Below are 17,945 nucleotides of genomic sequence, written 5' to 3' on the forward strand. Positions count from 1 at the left end.
AGACCACTACCCCACATTTCTCTTAACTAACATTAGCAAACCACCTCTAGAAACAAGGGAGTTAAGCTTTAGGCTGCACAATGAAACTGCTATAAACAATTTTATAACTGCTGCTGATAATGTCAACTGGGAGTCCGAGTTAGGTAACATAGGGGACATCAACCTAGCAGTGCAATCCTTTCTACAAACAACTCTTAGCCTTTATAACACCCACTGTCCTAGGCTTACAAAACAAGTCACAAACAAAAGGCTTAACAATCCTTGGCTTACAAAGGGAATACTGAAATCCATTAACAAAAAACACGACCTTGAGAAGAAGTATAGGTTAGGAATTGTCTCCAAAGAATTCTCAAAGAATTACTCATTATTGCTATCTAAGATAATTAGACGAGCCAAAACTAATTACTACGAAGATAAATTTACTCAAATATAGAGCAACATTAAACAAACTTGGAGCACAATTTCACAAATATTGGGATCAAAGAAATCTTTAAATAACAAACCGACTCTCCTGTCTAATAACGATGGTCAGCTTTCAGCCTCTGATTCTGCTATTGAGTTTAATAGGTTCTTCTCTTCCATTGGTTCATCCCTTGCAAATGATATTCCATCTTCCAGTACTGACATTAAGGACTATCTTACAGGTAACTATCCACAGTCTCTGTACCTAAAGCCTATTAACTCCACTGACGTCAATGAGATAATCCTTTCCCTTAAAACCAAGTCTGGTGCCCTTGAGGAGATACCAACTTTAATTTACAAAAAAGCCTCCAGATCTTTAGCCCCTGCTATTGCTTTGCTCTTCAACAAGTCACTTGAACTCCAAACCTTTCCAGATATTCTAAAAAAAGCGAGAGTAACGCCTGTCCACAAATGTGGTGACCCCACAGATGTTAACAACTACAGACCTATATCAATCCTGCCAAACTTGTCAAAAATTTTTGAAAAACTTATATACAAGCAGCTTTACTCATATCTAGCCAAACTCAATATACTTAGCCCTTGCCAATATGGCTTCAGACCCAAAAAAAGCACTAACGATGCACTTATTAGTATGCTTAACTCGATTCATACAGCTCTTGATAAAAAGGAGTTCCCTGTTGGGTTATTTGTGGACCTGCGTAAAGCTTTTGATACTGTCAACCACCATAACCTTCTTCTTAAATTACATCATTATGGAGTCAGAGGACACTCCCTACAATACCTCGAGTCCTACCTTACTGACAGGCTCCAATATGTTTCTGTGAATAATACAATTTCTCCCACCCTACCCATCAACATTGGTGTTCCTCAGGGCAGCATACTTGGCCCTCTCCTCTTTCTCATCTACATTAATGACCTTCCAAATGCCTCCCAACACCTCAAACCAATTCTATTTGCTGACGACACAACCTTCATTTACTCCAGTCCTGACCCTCTTGCTCTAAATGCCACAGTAAATACTGAGCTAAATAAAGTCCATCTTTGGCTAACTGCCAACAAACTCACCCTTAACATTGACAAAACCTTCTATATTCTGTTTGGCAATAAATCCTCTAGTCTTATAAATCTCAAAATAAACAATACCCAAATTTGTAACAAATTAGATGGCAAATTCCTTGGCATTCTCATTGACCACAAGCTGAATTTCCAGGGACACATTCTAAATATATCAAAAAAAGTTTCAAAAACTGTGGGCATTCTTTCTAAGATCAGATATTATGTACCACGCCCTGCCCTGGTGACTCTCTATTACTCCCTTATCTATCCTTATCTCAACTATGGTATTTGTGCTTGGGGTTCTACTACCCAAAATCACTTACGTCCTCTAATTACCCAACACAAAGCCGCTATTAGAACAATATCCAACTCTGGCCCCAGACATCACTCGGTACCCCTACTCAAATCTCTTAATATGTTAGATATTAAGTCACTGCACATTCTCTCATGTGTATTATACATATATAAAACGCTAAACTATAATGCCAATCCTGATCTTAAAAGCTTCATAGAAGGTTGTAACAGAACCCATGAGCACCACACCAGAAATAAATACAGTTTTGATATTCCTAGAGTACGTCTTAATCAAACTAGAAATGCTCTGCAAATCAAGGGGCCCAGAATGTGGAATGACCTTCCCAACCATGTTAAAGACTGTACCTCTCTCAACCAGTTTAAGATAAAAACTAAACACTACCTAATAAATTCCCTGTAATCTACCTCACTCCTCTATTGTCAACCCATGTCTGTTATTTTCTTTTTTTTTTTAATCAACACTGTTTGTCAACCTATTGTATTTGTGCTGCTTTTTCAGTCATGTTCCCCCTTTTTTTTTATCTTTATTTGTATTTGTTCTCAACATCTTTTATTCTTTATGCTCAATTAGTATTAAGTTCTAGATATTAATGTTTTCTTGCCCGAAACGCATTGCGTAATAGTGGCTTTAGGCATTGTATGTACTAGCTCTATCTATACATAAATCCATTAATGTAACATCACTTGTATGTATATACCTTACCTGAATAAACATCTGAATCTGAATCTGAATCTGAATCTAAAGCCACTATTACGCAAAGCGTTTCGGGCATGATAAACTTAAATGACAAGCTTAATACTAATTGAGCATAATGAGTAGAATGAAAACAAGAAATGAAAACATAGATGAAAAAGCAGCACAAATACAATTATGTCGACAAACAGCGCTCTTTAAAGAAAAAAACAGACATTGGTTGACAATAGAAGGGTAAGGTAGGTTACAGGGAATTTATTAGGTATAGCTTCGCTTTTAACTTAAACTGGTTGAGAGAGGTACAGTCTTTAACATGGTTGGGAAGGTCATTCCACATTCTGGGCCCCTTGATTTGTAGAGCATTTCTAGTTTGATTATTTCACGCTCGAACGCTCATCCGCTCCTGACGACCCTGCTCCCCCTCCAACTTTATCAGCTGCTCCTTGAGCCCACAACATCCCTAACATGATGTAACAACCCCAGAAGGCAGCTAAGTACCCAGTGACCTAAATGTGACCGAAATATTCGACAAAACCTAACCTACTACCTCATCTCGACCTCATTAGTGTTGCTCCCTGGAGGAAGCTAACCTGACGTTTGCTGCTGCCATATCAACAAGTCTACCCCATCTGCTGTATACATCTCTGCTGCTACCATGCTAAACAATTCTAAGCTCGGCAAGGCCGTAAAGAATGATAGCACACCTATCAGGATGAACCCAACCAGCCAAGCTAGCAACAGGAATAATGCGGCTGTCTCCCCCTTAGGGGCTACCGGGGGGAGTACCGACCCTCCCTGCGTCAACAATAACAAACCTTCTCAGCTGATTGAAGCGTCGTCACTGACTCGAGCCTTACAACAGTTATGTAACCATATGGAGCAACTTAAACGAGCTGCCTCCCCATGTACTGACTTTAAGCGTCCCGCTGATAATCCATGGCTCAGATTATTGACTCAAATACATGATGACCAAAAGTCTATAATCCGAGAGCAGTCGGACCTGATAATGAAGCTTCAGAGTGATGCTTTGGCAATGCACAAGGCTAACCAAGATCTGTCTGCCAGAGTCGGCCACCTCGAACATGAATTAAGCTCTCTTCGGATCTCGGTTACTAACTTTAAACCAGCAGAAACCTCTAAGAAGCAAGAAGAGATGTTACAAAAGTTAGAGAACCACTTTAACTCCCTACAACAGCAACAAACTGCAACCCAAGACGAATCAGACCAACTTAAGCTCCTTGATTCTGTCATCATCTCATCACAGGATTTTCCCCATGAAACTGACAGAGAAGACTGTACTGCCATCGTGATCCAGGAATTGCGTACTAAGTTGAATTATTCAATCGAAGCAAGAGACATTAAGTCAGCTTATAGAGTGGGTACCAAATCATCTGGTGCAAACAACAGAAGGATACGCGTGAAGTTGGATAGCTGCTCCCGCAAGTCAGACCTTATCACTGCTGCAGTCGCTAGGAAATCCAAGGTTTATGTGAACGAATGTCTTACCAGATTCAGACAAAATCTCTTATTTAAACTACGTGGAATTCGCAATAGATCCACTGCTATTAAACATTGTTTTGTGCGCGATGGTAAAATAATAGCTAGGAAGACTGACTCTGGAAAAACTTATGTCATAACCACTGAGGCACACCTCACTTCTTTCCTGGATGACTGTGGGATATCAGCTGAATAACCAGAACATAATTTGTAGTCTCACATACAACCAAAGTGCACTTTAGCTCTGCCTTTCCTTTCCAAAGGTGTTTATTTTTATTTTTATTTTAATTTTTACTTTATTTTTTGTTTGTCATCTTTGCCTGTTTTATACTCTTAATTATTTGTTCTTAGTTAATCCCCTTGTCACTAAACCTAGGGCTTTTTATTACCCTGTTAATTAACCATTACTAAGCTAATTATCTTCAAGATCATTTTTTTATGATTATTATTATTTTTCTTATTATTTTTTATTTTACATTTACATTGTCAGTCTCTACTGATTTTTTGTGTTTTATTTTATGTAACTTCTGTGTCCTCCCTGGCTATCTATTGGATCTTTATTTTACTTCTAAATTGTTACTATTTTATTGTATCTGCTTTTATTCTTGTGTTTTGCTTTATCGTGTATCTTGTATCGTGATCCCTCTGCATCTCTATGCACACTGATATTGATCCTGATCAAAATCTTCTGTCTCATATCTATACCAACCAGCACATTGATCATCATTATTGTAAGTATTTCACAGCACACCAGGCTAAAAACAAACTCCAAAATAGCACCTATCTATCAGTTTATAACCAAAATGTTAGATCACTTGGTAAACATTTTGACGATTTAAATGCACTACTCACAGCACTAGGTACTAACCTATCGTTCATTATTTTAACAGAAACTTGGCTAAATAAAGACTATACCCAACTCTACAACTTAGCTGGTTATAAAGCCATTCATAACTGTAGGCCTAATAAAAAAGGTGGTGGCACAGCTATATATTACCGAGATACATTTATCTGCAACAGTGTTATTAGTGACAGAGATGACTACTGCGAATATACTTTTGCTCAGTTTACAATTAAATCCCTTAAATCCTCTTTGACTATTGGAGCCATCTATAGATTTCCTAATACTAACATAGCTTCTTTCTCAGACAACCTAAGGAATCTTATTATAAACAACAATCTCAACAAAAACCACATCATTCTGGGAGGAGACTTTAATATTGACCTGGGTCAACAAAACTGCTCTCAAGTTGACTATTTCCTTAACAGCATGAACTCCTGTATGCTAATCCCCACTATCACCAAACCTACCCGAGTCACTCAAACATCAGCCACTACCTTGGACCACATATGGACAAACATAACAGCTCCCCTTGTATCTGGTATAATCTACGACAGAACAACTGACCACTATCCTACCTTTCTCATAGCGAACATGGACATAACACCACCAAAAAGCAAGAAATTTTCATTTAGGCTACACAGTGAATCAGCTTTAGACAATCTTACAGAGGCACTTCACAATATTAACTGGGATTCTGAATTCAATAATACCCATGATATAAATTCATTAGCTAACCTCTTCCTCTCCAAAACTCTAAGCCTCTACAACCTTCATTGTCCCCTTCTTACAAAGCAAATAACTGACAAAAGATTAAACAATCCATGGCTCACAAATGGCATTCTCAACTCAATCAACAAGAAACATGAATATGAAAAGAAAGTTAGGATTGGCCTAGTTTCAAGGGAAGTAGCTAAAAGGTACTCATCAATGCTTACCAGTATCATAAGAAAGGCAAAACTTGCATATTATGTGAATAGATTCAATGAAGCAAAAGGTAACATGAAAAACACTTGGAAAACTATCTCTAGTATCCTAGGAACTAAACAACACTCACATAACCAAATAAAACTCTACAAGGATGGGGATATACCGTCAACTGATTTAGAAATGGCAAATGAATTTAATAGTTTCTTTTCATCGGTTGGTGCTAATCTTGCCAGTAAAATCCCACAGACTCAGACACATATTAACACATATCTCTCAGGCAGCTATCCAAACTCTCTTCTCCTTTCACCAATCAGCCCGGCAGATGTTGTGTCCATCATACACTCTCTAAAAACCAAGGCAGGGAACACCAGTGAAATTCCGTCCATTGTGTACAAGAGAGCCTCCCATGCCCTTGCCCCACCCATAGCACTACTGTTCAACAAATCTATAGAGTATCACACCTTCCCTGATATCCTCAAAAAAGCAAGAGTAACGCCAGTCCATAAAGGAGGCAATCCGGCGGACATAAACAATTATAGACCAATATCAAATCTACCCATTCTATCAAAAATATTTGAAAAAATTATTTACAAACAGCTCTATTCCTACCTCGTAAAATTCGACATACTCAGCCCCTGCCAGTTTGGCTTCCGGTCCCAAAAGAGTACCAATGATGCAATCATTAGTCTCCTTGACATTATCTACTCAGCCCTTGACAAAAATGAGTTTCCGATTGGACTCTTCATTGACCTAAGAAAAGCCTTTGATACTGTTAATCACAACTACCTCTTATTTAAACTCCAGCATTATGGAATCCGAGGCCTTGCCCTTGACTACATCCGATCCTATCTTAGTGACAGACACCAATATGTAACCATCAATGATACAACTTCTTCCACTCTACCAATTACCGTTGGAGTGCCACAGGGCAGCATCTTAGGACCTCTTCTATTTCTTATATATATAAACGATCTGCCTAATGTCTCTAATATTCTCAAACCTATATTGTTTGCTGACGATACTACCCTTATCTACTCAAACCTCAACCCACATACACTAAATAATGTTGTGAATAATGAATTAAAAAAAGTCCACTTATGGATGTCAACGAACAAACTAACATTAAACATCGAAAAGACTTACTACATCTTATTTGGAAGCAAATCATCAAATGCAATTCAGCTACAGATAGACAACATTAACATCAGTAATAAAAATGATGGCAAGTTTCTTGGCCTATTCCTAGACAAGAGACTCAATTTCAGCACCCACATTCAACACATAACTAAGAAAGTCTCTAAGACAGTTGGTATACTCTCCAAAATCAGATATTATGTTCCTAACTCTGCTCTCCTCTCACTATATTATGCACTAATCTACCCCTATCTTAATTATGGTATCTGTGCATGGGGGTCTACCACTGCAAACCACCTTAAGCCCATCATCACACAGCAAAAATCTGCTATCAGAATAATAACTAACTCTGCTTTCAGACAACACTCAGCTCCCTTGTTTAAATCTCTAAACTTGCTAAATATTAACTCCCTCCACACATTCTCTTGTGTCAACTACATTTACAAAACCCTGTTCTTAAATGCAAACCATGCTCTGAAACTCTCCCTGGACAGATGTAATAGGACCCATTATCACCACACCAGAAATAAATATCTCTTTGATATCCCCAGGGTCAAACTTAATCTGTGTAAACACTCTATGCAAATTAAGGGACCTAGTCTATGGAACTCACTCCCTAGTGAATTGAAAAACTGTAAAACTTTTGCCTTATTTAAAAGCAAAACCAAAAAGTACCTAACTTCATCTATTTAGTTTCCTACACTGAGCTTTAAATTTGCTCTGTACCTAGTGGTACCCAATCTCCTAATTTTTATGTAATATCAAACAACCTTATCATTGTGTTCATTGCTGTCTTCTTTTATGTGCTAGCCATATGCTGTATTGTGACTACCAATTTTTGTCAACTACCATTCAAGCTGTCATTGCAATCAATCTTATATTGTTTCTGCTGTATTGTGCCTACCAATTTGTTGTCAACTACCATTTTAAGCTGTCATTGCAATCAATCATAGCTACCTATGTGCTTTAATATACTGTACCTATAATTTTCTCTCATCTTTTTTTTTTTTTTCATTCCATGTAATCTGTTATCATTTTTTTGTCTATAAATTTTGCAAGTATTTACCTCCTTAAAATTTTCTTAGATTAAGGACCTGCCCGAAACGCTGCGCGTGCTAGTGGCTTTACAAGACTGTAATTACCATAATTGTATCCTCACATTCCTTATGTACATTCTTGTATATGCATAAATAAATAAATAAATAAATTAAGTCGTACTCTAGGAATATCAAAACTGTATTTATTTCTGGTGTGATGCTCATGGGTTCTGATACAACCTTCTATGAAGCTTTATAGCTGCAGCTTTATATCAGCTGAATAAAACATAATTTGTAGTCTCACATACAACCAAAGTGTACTTAAGCTCTGCCTTTCCTTTCTAAAGGTGTTTATTTTTATTTTTATTTTATTTTTTTTTGTTTGTCATCTTTGCCTGTTTTATACTCTTAATTATTTGTTCTTAGTTAATCCCCTTGTCACTAAACCTAGGGCTTTTTATAACCATGTTAATTAACCATTACTAAGCTAATTATCTTCAAGATCATTTTTTTATGATTATTATTTTTTATTTTACATTTATATTGTCAGTCTCTACTGATTTTTTGTTTTTTATTTTATGTAACTTCTGTGTCCTCCCTGGCTATCTGTTGGATCTTTATTTTACTTCTAAATTGTTACTATTTTATTGTATTTGCTTTTATTCTTGTGTTTTGCTTTATCGTGTATCTTGTATCGTGATCCCTCTGCATCTCTATGCACACTGATATTGATCCTGATCAAAATCTTCTGTCTCATATCTATACCAACCAGCACATTGATCATCATTATTGCAAGTATTTCACAGCACACCAGGCTTAAAACAAACTCCAAAATAGCACCTATCTATCAGTTTATAACCAAAATGTTAGATCACTTGGTAAACATTTTGACGATTTAAATGCACTACTCACAGCACTAGGTACTAACCTATCGTTCATTATTTTAACAGAAACTTGGCTAAATAAAGACTATACCCAACTCTACAACTTAGCTGGTTATAAAGCCATTCATAACTGTAGGCCTAATAAAAAAGGTGGTGGCACAGCTATATATTACCGAGATACATTTATCTGCAACAGTGTTATTAGTGACAGAGATGACTACTGTGAATATACTTTTGCTCAGTTTACAATTAAATCCCTTAAATCCTCTTTGACTATTGGAGCCATCTATAGATTTCCCAATACTAACATAGCTTCTTTCTCAGACAACCTAAGGAATCTTATTATAAACAACAATCTCAACAAAAACCACATCATTCTGGGAGGAGACTTTAATATTGACCTGGGTCAACAAAATTGCTCTCAAGTTGACTATTTCCTTAACAGCATGAACTCCTGTATGCTAATCCCCACAATCACCAAACCTACCCGAGTCACTCAAACATCAGCCACTACCTTGGACCACATATGGACAAACATAACAGCTCCCCTTGTATCTGGTATAATCTACGACAGAACAACTGACCACTATCCTACCTTTCTCATAGCGAACATGGACATAACACCACCAAAAAGCAAGAAACTTTCATTTAGGCTACACAGTGAATCAGCTTTAGACAATCTTACAGAGGCACTTCACAATATTAACTGGGATTCTGAATTCAATAATACCCATGATATAAATTCATTAGCTAACCTCTTCCTCTCCAAAACTCTAAGCCTCTACAACCTTCATTGTCCCCTTCTTACCAAGCAAGTAACTGACAAAAGATTAAACAATCCATGGCTCACAAGTGCCATTCTCAACTCAATCAACAAGAAACATGAATATGAAAAGAAAGTTAGGATTGGCCTAGTTTCAAAGGAAGTAACTAAAAGGTACTCATCAATGCTTACCAGTATCATAAGAAAGGCAAAACTTGCATATTATGTGAATAGATTCAATGAAGCAAAAGGCAACATGAAAAGCACTTGGAAAACTATCTCTAGTATCCTAGGAACTAAACAACACTCACATAACCAAATAAAACTCTACAAGGATGGGGATATACCGTCAACTGATTTAGAAATGGCAAATGAATTTAATAGTTTCTTTTCATCGGTTGGTGCTAATCTTGCCAGTAAAATCACCCAGACTCAGACACATATTAACACATATCTCTCAGGCAGCTATCCAAACTCTCTTCTTCTCTCACCAATCAGTCCGGCAGATGATGTGTCCATCATACATTCTCTAAAAACCAAGGCAGGGAACACCAGTGAAATTCCGTCCATTGTGTACAAGAGAGCCTCCCATGCCCTAGCCCCACCCATAGCACTACTGTTCAACAAATCTATAGTGTCACACCTTCCCTGATATCCTCAAAAAAGCAAGAGTAACGCCAGTCCATAAAGGAGGCAATCCGGCGGACATAAACAATTATAGACCAATATCAAATCTACCCATTCTATCAAAAATATTTGAAAAAATTATTTACAAACAGCTCTATTCCTACCTCGTAAAATTCGACATACTCAGCCCCTGCCAGTTTGGCTTCCGGTCCCAAAAGAGCACCAACGATGCAATCATTAGTCTCCTTGACGTTATCTACTCAGCCCTTGACAAAAATGAGTTTCCGATTGGACTCTTCATTGACCTAAGAAAAGCCTTTGATACTGTTAATCACAACTACCTCTTACTTAAACTCCAGCATTATGGAATCCGAGGCCTTGCCCTTGACTACATCCGATCCTATCTTAGTGACAGACACCAATATGTAACCATCAATGATACAACTTCTTCCACTCTACCAATTACCGTTGGAGTGCTACAGGGCAGCATCTTAGGACCTCTTCTATTTCTTATATATATAAACGAACTGCCTAATGTCTCCAATATTCTCAAACCTATATTGTTTGCTGACGATACTACCCTTATCAATTCAAACCTCAACCCACATACACTAAATAATGTTGTGAATAATGAATTAAAAAAAGTCCACTTATGGATGTCAACGAACAAACTAACATTAAACATCGAAAAGACTTACTACATCTTATTTGGAAGCAAATCATCAAATGCAATTCAGCTACAGATAGACAACATTAACATCAGTAATAAAAATGATGGCAAGTTTCTTGGCCTATTCCTAGACAAGAGACTCAACTTCAGCACCCACATTCAACACATAACTAAGAAAGTCTCTAAGACAGTTGGTATACTCTCCAAAATCAGATATTATGTTCCTAACTCTGCTCTCCTCTCACTATATTATGCACTAATCTACCCCTATCTTAATTATGGTATCTGTACATGGGGGTCTACCACTGCAAACCACCTTAAGCCCATCATCACACAGCAAAAATCTGCTATCAGAATAATAACTAACTCTGCTTTCAGACAACACTCAGCTCCCTTGTTTAAATCCCTAAACTTGCTAAATATTAACTCCCTCCACACATTCTCTTGTGTCAACTACATTTACAAAACCCTGTTCTTAAATGCAAACCATGCTCTGAAACTCTCCCTGGACAGATGTAATAGGACCCATTATCACCACACCAGAAATAAATATCTCTTTGATATCCTCAGGGTCAAACTTAATCTGTGTAAGCACTCTATGCAAATTAAGGGACCTAGTCTATGGAACTCACTCCCTAGTGAATTGAAAAACTGTAAAACTTTTGCCTTATTTAAAAGCAAAACCAAAAAGTACCTAACTTCATCTTCTTAGTTTCCTACACTGAGCTTTAAATTTGCTCTGTACCTAGTGTTACCCAATCTCATAATTTTTATGTAATATCAAACAACCTTATCATTGTGTTCATTGCTGTCTTCTTTTATGCGCTAGCCATATGCTGTATTGTGACTGCCAATTTTTGTCAACTACCATTCAAGCTGTCATTGCAATCAATCTTATATTGTTTCTGCTGTATTGTGCCTACCAATTTTTTGGTCAACTACCATTCAAGCTGTCATTGCAATCAATCATAGCTACCTATGTGCTTTAATATACTGTACCTACAATTTTCTCTCATCTTTTTTTTTTCATTTCATGTAATCTGTTATCAATTTTTGTCTATAATTTTTGCAAGTATTTACCTCCTTAAAATTTTCTTAGATTAAGGACCTGCCCGAAACGCTGCGCGTGCTAGTGGCTTTACAAGACTGTAATTACCATATTTGTATCCTCACATTCCTTATGTACATTCTTGTATATGCATAAATAAATAAATAAATAAATAAATAAATAAATAATATTACAGGCACTATTTCGTATTTTTTTTATTGATTTTCAAACCCAGAGCCTGGCGTTAAAATTATTTTGTCATTATGTGCCTCTGTAACCCTTTCCACTACTGCCCACAAGATGGGTATGGGGTGCATAATAAATTAACTAAACTAAACTGCTCGGGAAGAAAAACGCAGAACTAGTATGGGGGAACACAACTAGTACCGCTCCCAATCAGTTTAAGATAAAAACTAAGCACTACCTAATTAACTCCCTGTAACCTACCTAATTACTCCTAAATGTCAACCCATGTCTGCTATTTTAAACATTGCTATTTGTCGACCAAATTGTATATTTGCTATTTTTCTGCCATGTTCTCCCTTTTTTATTTTTATATTTTCTCGACACAATTTATACTTTAATCTCAATTAATATTAACTTTTAGTCTTTAGTGTGTTTCCTGCCCGAAACACTTTGCGTAATAGTGGCTTTAGGCATTGTATGTACTAGTTATATCTATAAATCCATCAATGTTTGTATCACACCTTGTATGTATGTACTTTATCTGAATAAACATTTGAATTTTGAATTTGAATTTGTATAAAGGAGGCAATCCAGTGGACATAAATAATTATAGACCAATATTAAACCTACCCATTCTATCAAAAATATTTGAAAAAATTATCTACAAACAGCTCTATTCCTACTCGTAAAATTCGACATACTCAGCCCCTGCCAGTTTGGCTTCCGCGGTCCCAAAAGAGCACCAATCATGCACGAACCGAGACCAACAGGGAGGAGACAGAGACCGAGGGTGGAACGATGGAGATCGGAGAAACTCAGGAAGCGACAGGAATTAAGGCAGAGAAGAGGACAACTGAAACAGACAGTTGTCTCTGAGGTACCCCTAACTGAAAAGGAGAGGAAACTGTTGGAAAAGGGATTTACGTCGAAATAAATCAAATCAAATCAAATGTTTATTTAGGTACAATAAATGTACATACATACAAGAGATTTTACAAAGAATGATGGATTTATAAATAGGGCTAGTACATACAATGCCTAAAGCCACTATTACGCAAAGCGTTTCGGGCATGAAAAACTTAAATGACTAAAGCTTAATACTAATTGGGCATAAAGAATAAAATGAGTTGAGAACAAATAAAAAAAAAGAGATAAAAAAGGGGGGAACATGGCTGAAAAAGCAGCACAAATACAATTCTGTTGACAAACAGCGCCATTTAAAAAAACAGACATTGGTTGACAATAGAGGGGTAAGGTAGGTTACAGGGAATTTATTAGGTATAGCTTCGTTTTTATCTTAAACTGGTTGAGAGAGGTACAGTCTTTAACATGGTTGGGAAGGTCATTCCACATTCTGGGTCCCTTGATTTGTAGAGCATTTCTAGTTTGATTAAGTCGTACTCTAGGAATATCAAAACTGTATTTATTTCTGGTGTGGTGCTCATGGGTTCTGTTACAACCTTCTATGAAGCTTTTGAGGTCAGGATTGGCATTACAGTTCAGCGTTTTATATATGTATAATACACATGAGAGAATGTGCAGAGACTTAATATCTAACATATTCAGAGATTTGAGTAGGGGTACCGAGTGATGTCTGGGGCCAGAGTTGGATATTTTCTGACCAGGGGGAAAAAGACACAGGCCGAATGGGCGTAAATTTTTTATTAGTAAATTAAATTCTGCAGAACATGTAAATAATATAAGTAGGAATTAACAAATGTAACATGTCCATGTCTGAGGACTAATTAACTTAAAATGTACCCCCGTAGTAGTAAGCATAGCCTAGACATGGCAAACACGTTATGCAGAAACCTAATGGCAGATGAAATATAATTAGAACTAGGTATAACAGTCAGGACACAAAGGGGAAATAAAGTGTATAGACACAACACTTAACGGAGCCCTACCAAGACATAATGGGAAATCCTAGAATTAACAGGCGGGCAGAAAATACCTAGTGACTGGGGAAAACTGATATGACAAATGGGAGAAGTTTTTCCCAGGGCGTGAGGCCGGCCGCCAAGGAATAAGAAGTGTTTCCCGACTCTTACTAGCACCTAGACTGGGCAAAGGATTAGCTGCGGACAGCGGGACACTTGGGGACCGGCGCTGCACCCCCCTCCCCACTTGCGGTGGGGAAGACAGGGACACTGGCACAAAGCATGACTGGGAACTGCCACTTGCATGAAGGGGAGGCGGGTGGGAGTTTCGAGTACTGCGACGGTCGGGTGGAAGTGAGAGGGAGAGCTCCTCTCTGCCTCAGAATTTATATGGCCCCAGACTTCCCGCTCATCTGCGCGGGGCGCACTGCGCAACTGTTTCTTTGTCCCCCTCCTCAGAAACATCTCCGCTTTGTATTTCAAAGCAGAGGCCATTGTCCTAATAGGCCCTCTGGCGCATAAGAAGAGAGAAGATACTGTAGCGAGTAAATCTATACTCGCTCCATTGTCTCATCACCTTAATGACATAACTAATTAAACAAGCTATAATCCTATCCCTATTTACAGGTAACGGTTTTTCCACCCTCCTATCTTACTGTGAGGTGTAGTAACCGTATATAAGCCAGCGATTTGAGAATATCAAACCACACCATCTGGTCACCATTTGGTCCGGGAGACATCTCCCGTCACGCAGGGTGCAGTCGCACCTCCACAGATCTCCAGTATCATCTATTGATACTGGTGATGGCTCAAAAGGGCCACCACTTACGGGCTATTTATGCCTGTGCCACCTTTTGGGTTGCTTCATCTTCATCTTAACACATTCATAAGGGAGACATCTCCCGTCATGCAGGGTGCATTCGCACCTCCACAGATCTCCAGTATCAGCTCTTGATACTGGTAATGGCTTAAAAGGGCCACCACTTACGGGCTATTCATGCCCGTGCCACCTTTTGGGTGGCTTAATCTTCATCAATCAATCAATCGAATATCAAACCAGTACAATCTCTAGTCAAGAATGTAGTACTCGGCTTGGGCAGTTCTAATTGACCCAAGACGCTACAGCTTCGACATAGAGCAAACAGCAGACTACGACCGCATCCAGCTACAACGCTCTCGCTCCCCGAATTCAGACACTCGCAATTCCCAATCGAGCCGCCACGCTCTCCCGCATAGAGCTCCACGACTCCGGCCTCACTCAGCTCTCTGCTCTGCTCCAGGCTTCGTCTCAACGTCTACGACACTGCTGTATCTAGGACTACTAAATAAATATGAAACTCACTAAACACTGTGTATCTAATCAACCCAACGACATAACACAATCGTATCTTACAACACGATAGAGGATCTGTACAACAACTTGGAAACTAGTATATATCAACCAAGTTTGGAGCAACCTCCGGCCGGAGCAAGGTAAGTCACAGGGAGCAGTTAAAAGAACTAAACTCTCCCTCTCTTTTAGGTACCTCCACCCCAACAAACTTGTCTAGTGCCCAAACTACAACCTAGTAGGCCTTAAACCGGTAATCCAGCTGTTATAGAAATGGTGGACTTGCTATGGGGAACTGGTACTATTAAGGGGTTACCTTACCTTGAGGTTACCTTGAGGTGCTTCCGGGGCTTAGCGTCCCCGCGGCCCGGTCGTCGACCAGGCCTCCTGGTTGCCGGACTGATCAACCAGGCTGTTGGACGCGGCTGCTCGCAGCCTGACGTACGAGTCACAGCCTGGTTGATCAGGTATCCTTTGGAGGTGCTTATCCAGTTCTCTCTTGAACACTGTGAGGGGTCGGCCAGTTATGCCCCTTATGTGTAGTGGAAGCGTGTTGAACAGTCTCGGACCTCTGATGTTGATAGAGTTCTCTCTCAGAGTACCAGTTGCACCTCTGTTTTTCAACGGGGGTATTCTGCACATCCTGCCATGTCTCTGGTCTCATGTGATGTTATTTCTGTGTGCAGGTTTGGGACCAGCCCCTCTAATATTTTCCACGTGTAAATTATTATGTACCTCTCCCGCCTGCGCTCAAGGAAGTACAGTTTTAGACTCTTTAGTCGGTCCCAATAGTTTAGATGTTTTACTGAGTGGATTCTAGCAGTAAAGGATCTCTGCACGCTCTCCAGGTCAGTAATTTCTCCAGCTTTGAAAGGTGCTGTCATTGTGCAGCAGTACTCCACTCTAGAGAGCACAAGCGTTTTGAAAAGTATCATCATCGGTATAGCATCTCTAGTGTGAAAAGTTCTTGTTATCCAACCTGTCATTTTTCTTGCAGTTGTGACGGCTACTTTATTGTGTTCTTTAAAGGTAAGGTCTTCCGACATGAGTACACCCAGATCCTTTACACTGCCTTTTCGTTCTATCTTATGATTTGCCTGAGTTTTGTACGTGGTTTCCGTTTTTATATTTTCATTTTTTCCATAGCGCATGAGCTGGAACTTATCTTCGTTAAACACCATATTATTTTCTGTAGCCCATAGAAAGACCTGATCTACATCTGACTGGAGGTTCGCCGTGTCCTCTATGTTGCCTACTCTCATGAAGATCCTAGTGTCATCTGCAAAGGATGATACAGTGCTATAGGTTGTGTTCTTGTCTATGTCCGAAATGAGGATGAGAAAAAGTACTGGAGCAAGCACAGTACCCTGGGGGACTGAGCTCTTCACGGTTGATGGGCTGGATTTTATTTTGTTGACTATTACACATTGGGTTCTGTTGGTCAGGAAATTGTAGATCCATCTGCCTATTTTTCCGGTAATTCCTTTTGAACGCATTTTATGTGCAATAACACCATGGTCACATTTATCAAAAGCTTTTGCGAAATCTGTGTAAATTACATCCGCGTTATGTTTGTCTTGCATAGCATCTAATGCCATATCATAGTGGTCCAGCAACTGCGACAGGCAAGAGCGCCCTGTTCTGAAACCATGTTGTCCGGGGTTATGGAGTTGCTGTGATTCCATGTATTTTGTGATTTTACTTCTTAGCACTCTCTCAAAAATTTTTATGATGTGCGATGTTAGCGCTATCGGTCTGTAATTTTTTGCCTCTGCCTTATTTCCTCCTTTATGAAGTGGTGCTATCTCTGCTGTTTTTAGTATATCAGGAATAACGCCAGTATCTAGGCTTTGTCTCCACAGAATGTGGGGGCCTGCGATAGTGGTTTTTTACAGTTCTTTATGAATATGGAGTTCCAAGAATCCGGGCCTGGTGCAGAGTGCATAGGCATACTGTTTATGGCTTCTTCAAAATCCAGTGGGGATAGGGTGCCGTCTGATATATGATTTGATGTTGGTATCGTATCCATGAAAAATTCATTTGGGTTATCAATCTTTAGTGTGTTTAATGGCTCGCTGAAAACAGAGTCGTACTGCGTCCTCAGTAGCTCGCTCATTTCTTTGTTGTCATCGGTGAAAGTTCCATCTCCCTTTCGCAGGGGCCCGATACTAGATGTGGTTTTTGATCTTGATTTTGCATAGGAGAAAAAATATTTCGGATTTCTTTCTATTTCACTGATGGCCTTTTGCTCTCTTTGCCTCTCCTGGGTTTTGTATGATTCTTGTAGCTTCCGTTCAATTGTTTCTATTTCTCTACCTAACCTTCTTCGCCGTTCTTGAGATAGGGTGCGACTCAAGTTGTTCCGCGATTCGTTTTCTTCGCCTATATAGGGAACGACGTTCCCGTTCCAATCTGCATCTCTTCCTCTTTTTTCTTAAAGGTATGCGGTTTGAACATATTTCTAGTGCTACTGAGCTTATTTTTTCCAGGCACTGGTTCAGGTTTGCATTTTCTAGCTGTTCTTCCCAGTTTATTTCTGTGAAGTCCTGGTTTATTTGCTCCCAGTTTATCTGTTTATTATTGAAGTTGAATTTGCTTAAATCTCCTCCACCGGGAATCTGGACTGGTTT

This window comes from Procambarus clarkii, chromosome 69, assembly GCF_040958095.1.
Source record: "Procambarus clarkii isolate CNS0578487 chromosome 69, FALCON_Pclarkii_2.0, whole genome shotgun sequence".
NCBI lineage: Eukaryota > Metazoa > Arthropoda > Malacostraca > Decapoda > Cambaridae > Procambarus > Procambarus clarkii.